Source organism: Sciurus vulgaris, assembly GCF_902686455.1.
Source record: "Sciurus vulgaris genome assembly, chromosome: 7".
In the NCBI taxonomy this organism is placed as follows: Eukaryota; Metazoa; Chordata; class Mammalia; order Rodentia; family Sciuridae; genus Sciurus; species Sciurus vulgaris.
The window spans coordinates 112814266-112829005 of NC_136467.1; the positions used below are offsets into that span (position 1 = coordinate 112814266).

At 35.2% G+C, this 14740-nt stretch overlaps 1 protein-coding gene and 1 pseudogene across 9 annotated transcripts in view; one reads left to right on the plus strand and one right to left on the minus strand.

The window, feature by feature from the left end:
* SUPT3H (SPT3 homolog, SAGA and STAGA complex component) overlaps positions 1-14740 on the plus strand; it is a 499594-nt gene that overhangs the window by 62310 nt on the left and 422544 nt on the right. The window lies entirely within an intron of this gene.
* Positions 3224-6943, minus strand: LOC306666944 (elongation factor 1-alpha 1-like; annotated as a pseudogene). The gene is made up of 2 exons: positions 6807-6943; positions 3224-5013 (listed from the first exon to the last, which is right to left on the minus strand). The product of its transcript is annotated as an elongation factor 1-alpha 1-like (transcript).

The window sequence follows — 14740 nt, forward strand, 5'->3', positions numbered from 1 at the left end:
CCACATACATGCCAACATTAATTATTGCTTGTGTTATACTAGCCATTCTGATTGGAGTAAGATGGAATCTTAGGGTGGTTTTAATTTGCATTTCTCTACTTACTAGAGATGATGAACACTTTTTCATACATTTCATTCACCTGTGTATTTTCTTCTATGAAGTGTTTGCCCAGTTCCGTAGCCCATTTGTTGATTGACTTCTTTGTATTTTTGGTCTAAAGATTTTTAAGTTCTTCATAAAATTTGGAGATTAGTGCTCTGTCTGACGTGTGTGTGGAAAGGATTTTCTCCCACTCTGTAGGCTCACATTATTGATTGTTTCTTTTGCTGAGAAAAAGCTTTTTAGTTTGCATTCATCTCATTTATTGATTCTTGCTTTGATTTTTTTTACACTTGGGGGGTCTTGTTAATGAAGTCTGGTCCTAAGCCAATATGATGAAGATTTGGACCTACTTTTTATTCTATTTGATGATGGGTCTCAGGTCTAATTCCTAAATCCTTGATCCATTTTAAGTTGAATTTTGTACAGGATGAGAGATAGGGGTTTAATTTTATTTTACTACATATGGATTTCCAGTTTTGCCAGCACCATTTGTTGAAGAGGCTGTCTTTTCTCCATTTTATGTTTTTGGCACCTTTTTCTATAATGAGATAACTGTACTTATGTGGGTTTGTCTCTGTATCTTCTATTCCGTACCATTGTTTCGCCTGTCTATTTTGGTGCCAATACCATGCCGTTTTTGGTACTATTGCTCTGTAGTATAGTTTAAGGTCTGGTATTGTGATACTTCCTGTATCACTCTTCCTGCCCAGGATTCCATTGGCTATTCTGTCTTTTGTTCTTCCAGAGAGTTTCATAATTGCTTTCTCTATTTCTGTGAAGAATGTCATTGGGATTTTAATCAGAATTGTGTTAAATCTGTATAGAGTCTTTGGAAGTATGGTCATTTTGATAATAAAAATTCTGCCTATCCAAAACACAGATCTTTCCATCTTCTGAAATCTTCCTCAATTTCTTTCTTTAACGTGCTGTAGTTCTCATTGTAGAGGTCTTTCACCTCTTTTGTTAGATTCATTCCCACGTATTTTATTTATTTTTTGATACTATTGTGAACAGAGTTTTTTTTTCCCCTTCATTTCTCTTTCAGATGATTCATTGCTTATAAATAAAAATACATTAGATTTATTTGTGTTGATTTTATTTCCTGCTATTTTACTGAATTCATTTATTAGGTCTAGAAGTTTTCTGGTGGAGTCTTTTGGCTCCTCTAAGTATAGAATCGTGTCGTCGGCAAATGGTGACAACTTGAGTTGTTCTTTTCCTATTCATATCCCTTTAATTACTTTGGTCTGTCTTATTGCTCTGGTTAGTATTTCAAGCATGATGTTGAATAGAAGTGATTAAAGAGGGGCATCCCTTTCTTGTTCCAGTTATTAAAAGGAGCTTTCAGTTGTTCTCCCTTAAGAATGATGTTGACCATGGGCTTAGCATAAATAACCTTTACAGTATTGAGGTATGTTCCTACTATCCCTATTTTTTCTAGTGTTCTGAGCATGAAGCGGAGTTGTATTTTGTCAAATGCTTTTTCTGCATCTATTGAAATAATCATATGATTCTTAACAAGTCTGTTGATGTGATGAATTACATTTATTAATTTCTGGATGTTGAACCAACCTTGCATCCCTGGGATGAACCCCACTTGGTCGTGGTGCACTATCTTCAATATATTTTTGTATGCGATTTGCTCAGAATTTTGTTAAAGATTTTTGCGTCTTATATTCATCAGAGATATTGGTCTAAAGTTTTCTTTCCTTGATGTGTCTTCGTCTGGTTTTGGTATCAGTGACACTACCTTCATAGAATGAATTTGGAAAGGTTCACTCCTTTTCTATTTCATGAAATTCTTTATGGAGTATTGGTGTAAGTTATTCTTTGAAGGTCTTGTAGAACTCAGCTGAGAATCCTTCTGGTCCCAGGCTTTTCTTGGTTGGTAGGCTTTTGATGGCTTCTTCATTGCTTGAAATTGATCTGTTTAATTTGCGTATGTCCTACTGGTTCATTTTGGGAGGATGATATGTCTCTAGAAATCTGTTGATGTCTTTGAGATTTTCTATTTTGTTGGAGTATAGATTTTCAAAGTAGCTTCTAATTATGTTATTTATTTCAGGAGTGTCTGTCATGATATTTCCTTTTTCATCACAAATTTTAGTAATTTGAGTTTTCTGTCTCCTCTCTTAGTGTGGCTAAGGGTTTATCTATTTTATTTTTTCAAAGAACCAACTTTTTATTTTGTCAGTTTTTTGAATTGTTTCTTTCGTTTCAATTTCATTGATTTCAGCTCTTATTTTAATTATTTCCTGTCTTCTACTTCTTTTGATGTTATTCTGTTCTTTTTCTAGGGCTTTGAGGTGTAATCTTAGGTCATTTAGTTGTTGACTTTTTTATTCTTTTCTTGAAAGCACTCCATGCAATGAATTTTCCTTTAAGTACTGCTTTCATCGCATCCCAGAGATTTTGATGTTGTATCATCTTTCTCATTTACCTCTGAGAATTTTTTATTCTCCTTCCTGATGTTTTCTGTTATGAATGCTTCATTCAATGGCATATTATTTAGTTTCCAGGCGTTGGAGTAGTTTCTGTTTTTTATTTTGTCTTTGATTTGTAATTTCATTCCATTATGATCTGATAGAATACAAGGTAGTATCTCTGTTATTTTATAGTGCTGTTTTGTGGCATAACGTATGGCCTGTTTTAGAGAAGGATCCATGTGCTGTTGAGGAGAAAGTGAATTCACTGGTTGATGGATGGAATATTCTATATATGTCTGTTAAGTCTTAAGTTATTGATTGTGTTATTGATTTCTGTGGTTTGTTTGTTTAGTTTTGGTTTGGAAATTCTATCCAGTAGTGACAGTGGTATGTTAAAGTCACCCAGAATTATAGTGTTGTGATCTATTTGATTCCTGGAATCAAGAAGGATTTGTTTGATGTACATGGATACACCGTTGTTTAGGGCATAAATATTTCTGATCATTATGTCTTCCTGATTTATGGGTTCTCTTAAGCAGTATGAAATGCCCTTGTTCATCCCTTGACTGACTTTGTCTTGAAGTTCACTTTATCTGATAATTGGATGGAAACCCCTGCTTTTTCACTGAGTCTATGTGTGTGTGGTAGGTTTTTTCCCATCCTTTTACCTTTAGTCTGTGGATGTCCTTTTCTATGAGATGAGTCTCTTGAAGGCAATGTATTGTTGGATCTTTCTTTTTAATCCTATCTGTCAGTCTGTGTCTTTTGATTGATGAGTTTAGGCCATTCATTTTCTGGGTTATTTTTATTATTTTTTTCTCATTAAAGTTTTATTTTAATGGGTCTCAAAATGCTGTGACAGATTTTTGGTCAAGTTGTTTCCATTAAAAAGTACTGATTTTAAAAACTTAATAACTTAAAACTGCCACACAAAAAAACCCAAATGGTCCACAAAACATTCTCCTTTCCTTCTGAAGGTTTTACGATGCATTGTTAACATTAACCAGTCTTTTACTATTAAACTTAAATGGCCAATTGAGACAAACAGTTCTGAGACTGTTCTTCCACCATTGATTAAGACTGGGGTGGCAGGTGTTAGGGTAATATTCATTTAGCCTTCTGAGCTTTCTGGGCAGACCTGGTGACCTTGCTAGCTCCAGCAGCCTTCTTGTCCAGTGCTTTGATGACACCCACAGCAACTGTCTGCCTCATGTCAAGAACAGCAAAACGACCCAGAGGAGGATAGTCAGAGAAGTTCTCAGCACACATGGGCTTTCTTGGAACCTTATCAACAGTAGCTGCATCACCACACTTGAAGAATTTAGGACCATCTTCCAGCTCCTTACCAGAATGGCGATCAATCTTTTCTTTCAGCTCAGCAAACTTGGAAGCAAAGTGAGCTGTGTGACAATCCAGTACAGGGCATAGCCAGCACTGATTTGGCCTGGATGGTTCAGGATAATCACCTGAGCAGTGAAACCAGCTGCTTCCATTGGTGGGTTGTTTTTGCTGTCACCAGCATCGTTGCCACGACGAACATCTTTGACAGACACGTTCTTGACATTGAAGCCCACATTGTCTCTGGGAAGAGCTTCACTCAGAGCTTCATGGTACATTTCAACAGACTTTACTTCAGTTGTGACATTGACTGGAGCAAAGGTGACCACCATGCCAGGCTTGAGAACTCCAGTCTCCACTCAGCCCACAGGAACAGTACCAATACCACCAATTTTGTAGACGTCCTGGAGGGGCAGACGCAAAGGCTTGTCAGTTGGACAAGTTGGTGGCAGGATGCAATCTAAAGCTTCAAGCAGTGTGGTTCCACTGGCACTGCCATCTTTACGGGTGATTTTCTATCCCTTGAGCCAAGGCATATTAGCACTTGGCTCCAACATGTTGTCTCCATTCCAACCAGAAATTGGCACAAATTCTAATGTGTCAGGGTTGTAACCAATTTCCTTAATGTAGCTACTGACTTCCTTAATGATTTCCTTGTATCTCTTCTGACTGTAGGGTGGCTCAGTGGAATCCAATTTGTTAACACCAACAATTAGTTGTTTCACACCCCAGTATATAAGCCAGAAGGGCGTGCTCACGGGTCTGCCCATTCTTGGAGATACCAGCTTCAAATTCACCAGCAGCAACAATCAGGACAGCACAGTCAGTTCTTGTAATCATGTTTTTGATAAAGTCTCTGTGTCCCGGGGCATCAATGATAGTCACATAATACTTGCTGGTCTCAAATTTCCACAGGGAGATGTCAATAGTGATACCGCGCTCACCCTCAGCTTTCAATTTATCCAAGACCCAGGGTACTTGAATGAGCCCTTTCCCATCTCAGCAGCTTCATTCTCAAATTTTTCAGTGGTTCTTTTGTCAGTCCTACCACATTTGTAGATCAGATGACCAGTAGTGGTAGAATTGCCCGAATCTATGTGTCTGATGACAATGATGTTGATGTGAGTCTTTCCTTTCCCACCTTGGCTTTGATTTAGCAGTGGTTTTCACGACACCTGTGTTCTGGCGGCAAATCCATTGCGAAAAAACTAGGGTTATTATTGAGATATGATTTGTATGGTCATTAGGTTTCTTTTGTTTTTTAACTTGACTGTTTTCTCCTTTGATTGGCTTTGATTGGCTTTTCCTTTAAGGTAGTTCCTCCCTTTGTTGACCTACATTGTTCTTTCTCATTTCCTAGTCATGAAATATTTTGCTGAGAATGTTCTGTAGTGCAGGCTTTCTATTTGTAAATTCTTTTAACTTTTTTTCATCATGGAAGGATTTTATTTCATCTTCAAATCTGAAGGTTAGTTTTGCTGGTTAGTTTTGTTGGCAACCATGTTCTTTCAGAGCTTGAAATATGTTGTTCCAGGCCCTTCTGTCTTTTAGGATCTGGGCTGAGAAATCTGCTGATAACCATATTGGTTTCCCCCTGAATATAATCTGCTTGCAACCTTTAAAATTTTATACTTTGTATCTTAGGCATTTTCATTGTAATGTGCCTTGGTGTGGATCTGTTTTAATTTTGTGCATTTGGTATTCCGTAAGCCTCTTATAGTTGATTTTCCTTTTCATTCTTCAGGTTTGGGAAATTTTCTGATATTATTTCATTGACTAGATTGTTCATTTCTTTGGTTTGTATCCCTGTGCCTTCCTCAATCCTGATAACTCTTAAATTCAGTCTTTTCATGATGTCCCATAGTTCTTGGAGTTTCTGTTCATGATTCCTTACCATCTTCTCTGGTCAAGTTTATTTTCAAGATTAAATATTTTGTCTTCATTAAGCTTCTGTCTTCCAGTGATCTTGTCTGTTGGTGATGCTTTCCATTGAATTTTTAAATTGGTTTATTGTTTCTTTCATTTCAAGGATTTCTGTTTTTTTTTTTTTTTTTTTTTTTCCGAATCTCTCTTTGTTGAAATGATCTTTTGCTTCCTGCAGTTGTTCTTTCAACTGTTTAATGGAGTGATTGTTCATTGCCTGCATTTGCTCTCTTATCTCATTCTTTGCTTCGTAAATCATTTTAATTATGTATGTTCTGAACTCCTTTTCTGACATTTCTTCTATCATGTTCTCATTGGATTCTATTAACGTAGAATCTTGGTTTGTTTGAAATATTTTCTTCCCTTGTTTTTTCATGTTGTTCACATATCTTCCCCTCTAACAGTGCACACCTGAGATATTGCAATTTCCCCCCATAGGCTTATAGTGACCCTGCAGTTTTCCAAAACCTCTTCTTTAGGGGTGAGATCAATATTAGCAACACCTAGTACAGACAATATGCAGCCCTAAACCAAGTAACCCCTATGAAGATGTTAACAATATTGTCATAATAAAAATGATGAGTTCAACTATTATCTACAGTATAACCAATAGATTCGCAACAAAGCCTCCAGTTTCTAATGGAGGACAAAGAGGATGGGGAGGGGTGTAGGATGTAATTCTTAATGGGATAAGAAAAGAGTATGTAGAAGTTCTAGATTGTAGGAAGAGTGAAAGTATAATCAAAAGAAGTTGTTTGTTAGCTTTAGAAAAGGGAGAAAGAGACTTTGAGGAAACAGGTAAATAAATGGAAATAGCAAGAAAAGTAAAGAAATAAAAACTTAAAAATTTTCAAAAAGGAGAAAAAAACCCCTACACTGTAACAGTCATACACTATTCAAACCTCCCAGTCTTCAGTTGCCTGATGCATTAGATGTACCTGACAATGAACTTTCAGTCTCCAGCAGGCATCTCAGGATGGGATTTGCTCCACCTAAAGATGGCAGCTTCCACTTACAGGATAAACCAAGATGGCCACATTGGTTTCCAAACATATTGGCAAATGGAGAACTGCAGTGCTGGGCCTGTGAGGGGTGCGGTTGGTTGGGTTGGAGACCCTGGAGGTTGGGTGTGGTTGGTTGGGCTGGCGGTCATGGAGACTGGGCTGGGTCTTTTGGGCTGGGAATCCTGCAGGTCCTGGCTGTTGTACCAAAATGGTGGCAGCCACGTGTAACCAAACCTGCGGGTACTGTAAAAGTGCCTTCTGTTGCCTTGAAATCCACTGTCCCAGTACCCACAGGCTGGAGTCAGGGTTTTCCTGAATTGCTAGACTGTCTTTGAACTTGAGATCCTCCTTAGCTTCTGAACTGGTGGAATTACAGGCATGCACCACCATTCCTGGCTCATGAGTTATAATGGTGCTAAAAATTCCTATTGCCTGATGATGAATTTGCCATTGTAACATCATAGTGCTGTGCATTACTACTTATGTATTTGTAGTGATGCTGGTATAAACAGACCTTCCTCACTGTTAGTTGTATGAAAGTATAGCACATATAATTATGTAAAATACATAATACTTGATAATACCTTCACAGGTTATTCTAGGGAAAGGAATTGTTATGATAGGATGTACAAACTCCCATGATTTCTAATTTTGTACCCTTGTAGTTGGAAAAGATGCTTGACATGATAAGGATTTCTTTAGAAATTTGTTAAGATTTGTTTTCTGGCCTAATATGGCCTATCTTTGAGCTTGTTTCTTGTATACTTGCACATATATATGCAGTTAATTTTGGATGGAATTTTTTTTATTAATCTGAACATACATGCTCTGAATTTATATGATCTGGCATAAAGTATAGTTCAAGCCCAATATTTTCATATTGATTTTTCTGTCTGGATAATCTATCCATTAATCCATTATTAATAGTTGCACAGTGAAATTTATTATGTAGTAGTTTCTCTTTTTTATTATCTATATTAATATTTGCCTTATATATTTAGGTGCTCTAAATATTTACTATTGTTATATCTTCTTGATGAATTAATGCCTGTATCATTTTATCTTTTATTTATTTATTTTTGCCTGTATCATTTTATAACAACCTCATTTGCTCAGTTTTTACTTAGTCTGTTTCATCTGATACAAGTATAGCTACACCTTCTCTTTTTGTTTATATTTGCATGGAATATCTTCTTTTCCATTTTTCACTTTCAGTCTTTGTCCTTAAAGGTGAAATTAGCTTGTGTATTTTTTTTTTTTTAATCCGTTCTGCAACTCTGTGTCTTTTGATTGGAGAATTAAATCATTTATATTCAAGATAATTATTGTTATGTAAACAGTCATTACTGTCATCTTGTTAATTATTTTCTGATTGTTTTGTATATCTTGTTCATTCCTTCCTCTTTTTGTGCTTAGTTGTTTTCCTCCAGTTGCATGCTTCTTTCTTTTAGTATTTGTGAATATTCAGGAATAGGTTTTGCTTTAATGGTTCTCGTGAAGCTTACATAAAATATCATAGTGTATAATCAAATACTATTTTGAGGTGAGAACTTTAATTGATCACATAAATAATCTTCACTTTCACTCCTCAGTACATTTTGACATCATATTCTACATTCTTTATATTCTATATTCCTTAACAAATTATTTAGCTAATATCGTTTTTAATAATCATTTTTTGACCTTCATTCGAGTGAATTTTTGCACCACTTATACGTTATTCTGAATTTGTGACCTTACTGTAATTAGTAAATTTTACATTTTCATATTTTTTTTCCTGTTATTAACCTTTTTTTCTTTCAGCTTGACAGCTTACTTTAGCATTTCTTAGAGAACAGGTCTAATGGTAATGAAGTCCTTAACTTTTGTATGGGAAAGCCTTTATTTCCATTTCATTTCTAAAGGATAGCTTTGCTGGATACTGTATTCTTGATTGACTTTTTTTTTTTTTTCTTTTAGTATGTTGACTTTATCTTCTGCTCCCTTCTGGTTTTTAAGGTTTCTGCAGAGAAATCTACTTGTAACCTTTTTGAATTTTCTTTGTAAGTGATCACCTCATTTGCTGACTTCAGAATTAATTCTTTTTCTCTCTTTTTTTATTGTAGATAGTTTGATTATATTATGCTTGGTGTATTGTTGTTTGAATTTTATCTGGTTTGATATATTTGACTATTGATATTATACTCCAAATTTTGAGTCTTTTTTTTTTACTATTAATTTAAATAAATTTTCTACTATTTTATTCAAATCTTCTCCTTTTGAACTCCTGAAGTTGGATATTTTGCCATTTTGTTGCTATCCCATAAATTCCATAAGCTTTATTTTCATTTTGTTTTTTCCCTTCTGTGTATTTTAAAGTAACTTTTCTTCATATTCACAGATTAATTCTTCTTCTTGATCAGGTCTGGTATTGGTGCTCTATTGAGTTTTTTATTTCACTCATTGTATTTTTCTGCTTCAGAATTTGTTTTTTATAATTTTAATCTTAATTTTTTCATTTTGGTAATTTTTTTTTATAATTTCATTGTTTGTTTCATTCTTTCAGTATTTCATTGTTTCCTTTCTTGGATTTCACTGAACTTGGTATGATTATTTTGAATTCTTTGTCAGGTAGTTTGTATATCTTCACCTTTTTGGGATCTGCCATTTGGAGGTTATTGTGTTATTTTGGTGGTGGTACAGTTCCTTGCTTTTTCATGGTCTTACTGCATTATGTTAATGTTTGTGCATTAAGTGAACTAGTTACCTCTTGAAGCTAGTTTTGCTCCAGAATATTCTTCTCCTCTGAGGGGATGTGATGGGACTGACTGATTGAGGAGTAGCAGTTTAGGCACCAGTGCGAGTGTCAGATATGTAGTATCTGTGAAGATCTGTTTGCTCTATCTGTTGAAATTAGTTTTGATGAAGTTTGCAGGAATCCTCAGTTGTCAATACTGAATGTCCGTGGTGGTGGTGGTGAGGGTTGTTGTGGTCTTTATTGGTGATGGCTGTTGAGGTCTTCATATTTTTTTTCTTCCACCAAGAAAGTTAAGGCTGATAGGATCCCTCTGGCACTGGATCTGGTTTGTGGATCCTCTTGCACTGGCAGTGGCAGTGGTGTAGAATGTCATCTGTGGAGAGATCTTGGACCTGAGACCCGAAGCATGGGCACTTGTGGAAAGAGTACTTCTTTATAGATGGGGGGATAATGGTACTGATTTTTGTGGTATAGGTATGTGTACAACAGAGACTGCCATGTTGATAATAGTATGTGAGACCTGGAGACCTGTGAAGCCGTTGGTGAGCTCATAATCGGTTTACTGGTTTGTACAGTTAATGTGGCTTTGGGGTGGCAGAGGCACTGTATGCAAATTGGACCAGTGCCTGTTTTGTCGGCACATGGCAGTGAAGCCTGAACTCTGTGGCCTGGAGTGTGAACTGACTGGCCAACCTGATGGCTTAGTGTCTGAGATGTGGGTGGGACTAGTGTAGCTACAGAGCCTGGGTTTCGTGTGAGGGCACTTAGAGTGGCTGTGGCTCTGTGGTTGGGGCATGTACAGTGATTTCTAATCTGCCATGTTGATATCACTCCTATTATCAGATTTTTAAGAAAGGGAATGTCTGATAGCAATATGAGGATTTTGTAATGAACAGTACTGGGGGCCTGAAACTATCACTATAGAAGAAAAGGAGAAAGGAAACTCTGAAAACCATCTTTGAAAGTCAGTAGTTGAGGTGGCATGCAGTTCTGTTTATAAACTAAGAAGTTGACAAAAAGCATTTCGTTAAAAATTATTAGAATAGAAACATCTAAATGAATTTAGGCAGATGCATTTGTTAAAAGCTTTTGTTACTTTATTTTAAATTTTTACAGACTGCATTTTGATTCATTGTACACAAATGGGGTACACCTTTTCATTTCTGTTTGTACATGATGTAGATTCACATCATGTGTCTGTACTCATGCATGTACATAGGGTAATGATGTCTGTCTCATTCCACTCTTTCCTTCTCCTGCCACTTCCCCCTGTCATTTCCCCCTACACAATCCAAAGTTCCTCCATTCTTCTCCCCCTTCCCATTATATATCATCATCCACTTATCAGAGAAAACATTCAGCCTTTGGTTTTTTGGGATTGACTTACTTCACTTAACATGATATTCTTCAGCTCGACCCATTTACCTGCAAATGCAATAATTTTATTCTACTTTATGGCTAGGTAATAGTCCATCATGTATATATAACACAGTTTGTTTGTTCATTCATCTGAAGGGCATCTCTGTTGATTCCACAATCTACCTATTGTGAATTGAGCTGCTATAAACATTGATGTTCTGTAGTATGCTGATTTTAATTGGCTTTTGTTACTTCTTGAAAAATGAAAAATACAAGAAGCCATTTTCATTTTCTATCAGTAAGAGTACTGATTCATGAAATACAGTAATTGATAAGTAGAAATAACAAATATTACAATTATGTTAGAGCTGATAGGAAACAATATGATGTCATATGCAGATGGTGATATGAAATGAGCTGTTTAATGAATGATGCAAGTGCTATTTATCTTTATAGCTAAAGGCAAACATTTCATATTTCAAATAGTGTAGTTAGTCTGGTGTTTTAGATTTTGAAATTCTACAAGCTATGGTCAGTATTTTTTTTTTTTTTTTTACATTTACACTTCCAGGTAAATAACACTTCCCCTTTTTAAAAATTTCCTTTGGAAATTAAACAAACAAATGTAAAAAGAATGAAAAACAAAGAAAAGCCTATCCATCAGTGATTCCTGTTGAAACATTATATATTCAGAGAAAGAGAGAGAAAATTCAAATTACTAAAATTTGTGATAAAGGAAATATCATGATGGATACTACTGAAATATGAAGATAATTAGAAGCTGTTTTGAAAATTTATACTCAAATAAATAAACTTGAAGACATTGACAAATTTCCAGAGACACATGACCTAACCAAACTAATGCAGGCGGACATACACAATTTAAACAGATCAATTTCAAGCAGTGAAACAGAAGACACCATCAAAAGCCTACCAGTTCTCAGCCAAATTCTACAAGACCTTCAAAGAAGAATTAACACCAGTACTCCTCAAATTATTCCATGAAACAAAAAAAGGGAGAAACTCTTCCAAACTCATTCTATGAGGCTAGTATCACCCTTATACCAAAACCAGACAGACACATCAAGGAAAGAAAACTTTAGACTGATATCTCTCATGAACATAGATGTAAAAATTCTCAATAAAGTTCTGGAAAATCGCATACAAAAACATACTAAAAAGATAGTGCACCACGATCAAATGGGGTTTATGTCTGGAATGCAAGGTTGGTTCAACATCTGGAAGTCAGTAAACATAATACATCACATCAATAGACTTAAAGACAAGAATCAGATGATTATCTCAATAGATGCAGAGAAAGAATTTGAGAAAATACCCATTCATGTTCAAAACACTTGAAAACTAGGGAAAGTAGGAACATAACTCAAAATTGTAAAAACTATCTATGCTAAGCCCATGACCAGCATCATTCATAAGGGAGAACAACTGAAAGCATTCCCTTTAATAACTGAAACAAGATAGGGATGGCCTCTTTCATCTCTTCAACATCGTCCTTGAAACTCTAACCAGATGAAAGAAATTAAAAGGATACGAATAGGAAAAGAAGAACTCAAACTGTCACTGTTTGCCAATGACATGATTCTATATTTAGAAGATCCAAAAAATTGTACTGGAAAACTTCTAGAGCTCATGAATGAATTCAGCAAAGTAGCAGGATATAAAATCAATACCCCAAAATCAAGCGCATTTCTATATGTAAGCGATGAATACACTTCGAGAGAAATTAAGAAAACTACCCCATTCACAATAACCTAAAGAAAAAAAAAATCTTGGGAATCTAACGAAAGTGAAAGAACGTTACAGTGTAAACTACAGAACACTAAAGAAAAAAATTGAAGAAAACTTTAGAAGATAGAAGGAGCTCCCATGTTCTTGAATAGGCAGAATTAATATTATCAAAATGACTATACTATCAAAAGTGTTATATAGATTTGATGCAATTCTTATTAAAATTCTAATGACATTCATCATAGAACTAGGAAAAGCAATCATGAAATTTATTTGGAAAGATAAGAGACCCGGAATAACCAAGGCAATCCTTAGAAGAGTGAAGCAGGAGGCATCCCAATACCAAACCTTAAACTATACTACAGAGCAATAGTTACAATAATGGCAGGGTATTGGCACCAAAATAAACATTTAGACCAGTGATAGAGAATAGAAGACATAGAGACAAACCCACATAAACATGGTTATTTCATACTAGACAAAGGTGCCAAAAATACCTTGGAGAAAAGATAGCCTCTTCAACAAATGATGCTGGGAAAACTGGAAATCCATATGTAACAAATGAAATTAAATCTCTATCTCTTACTCTGCATAAAAGTCAACTCAAAGTGGATCAAAGACTTAGGCACTAGAACAGAGACCCTGTGCCTAATAGAAGAAAAAGTAGGCCCAAATCTTCATCATGTTGGCTTAGGACCCGAGTTCCTTAACAAGACGCCTAAAATGCAAGCAGTAAAATTAAGTTAATCAATAAATGAAATGGATTCAAACCAAGAAGCTTCTTCTTAGCTAACAAAACCCATCAATAACATGGAGAGCCTACATAATGGGAAAAAATCTTTACCACATGCACCTCAGATAGAGCACTAATCTCCAGGATATATAATGAACTCAAACTTAACATCAGTATAACAGCTCAATAAGTAGGCTAATGAACTGAGCACACACTTCACAGAAGATATACAATCAATCAACAAATATATGAAAAAATGTTCATGTCTTGCAATTAGAGAAATGCAAATCAAAACTAAGATTTCATTTCACTCCAGTCAGAATTGCAATTATCAAGATTATAAGCAGTAATAAGTGTTGTCGAGGATATGGGGAAAAATTATACTTATATATTGCTGGTGGGACTGCAGATTGGTGCAACCACTTTGGACAGCAGTATGTAGATTCCTAGGAATACTTGGAATGTAACTACCATTTGACTCAGCTATCTTACTCCTTGGTTTATACCCACAGGACTTAAAATCAGCATACTAGAGTGACACAGCCACATCATTGTTTATAGCAGCTCCCTTCACGATAACTAAATTATGGAACCAACCTAGATACCCTTCAACAGATGAATGTATGTATACACAGTGGAATATCTCTCAACTTTAAAGAAGTATGAAATAATGACATTTGCAGGTAAATGGATGGAACTAGAGAATATCATGCTAAGTGAAATAAATCAATCCCAAAAAACCAAAGGCTGAATGTTTTCTTTAATAAGCAGATGCTGATCCTTAGTGGGGAGTGGGTAGGGAAGAATGAAGGAATTGTGGATCATGCAGAGGGGAGTGAAGGTAGAGATGGAGTGGTGGGGATGGGAAGGGCAGTAGGATGGTATTATTACCCTATATACATGTAAGAAAAAAATTTGTAGATTAAAAAAATAAATATGAACTGAAATTATATTTGGTAATATGAATGAATTATTGCTAAATTTTTTAAGGGTGACAGTGATATAGTAATTTTAGAAAGGCCTAGTAGTTTTAGAAAGAAATATGAAATATCTATAGATGCTATATCATCTAAGATTTGGTTCACAATAATTGCAGGGTGAGGAGAAAATAGATAACAAAAAATTGACTGGGTGTTGATAATTGTTAAAATTAGTGAAAGGAACGGAGATCAGATCATTCTCCCTACTTTCAGACATATTGGAAATTGCATTAAAATATTTTAAATAAAATTTAAAATTAAGTATGAATACTCTTTACAAAATAATTCCATTTTTGAAAAATGATATTAATAGACTAAGATGTTCATTTTAAGATTTATAATGGAAAGGAACTAAATGTGAAAGTACAAATTTAATAAATTATAGTGT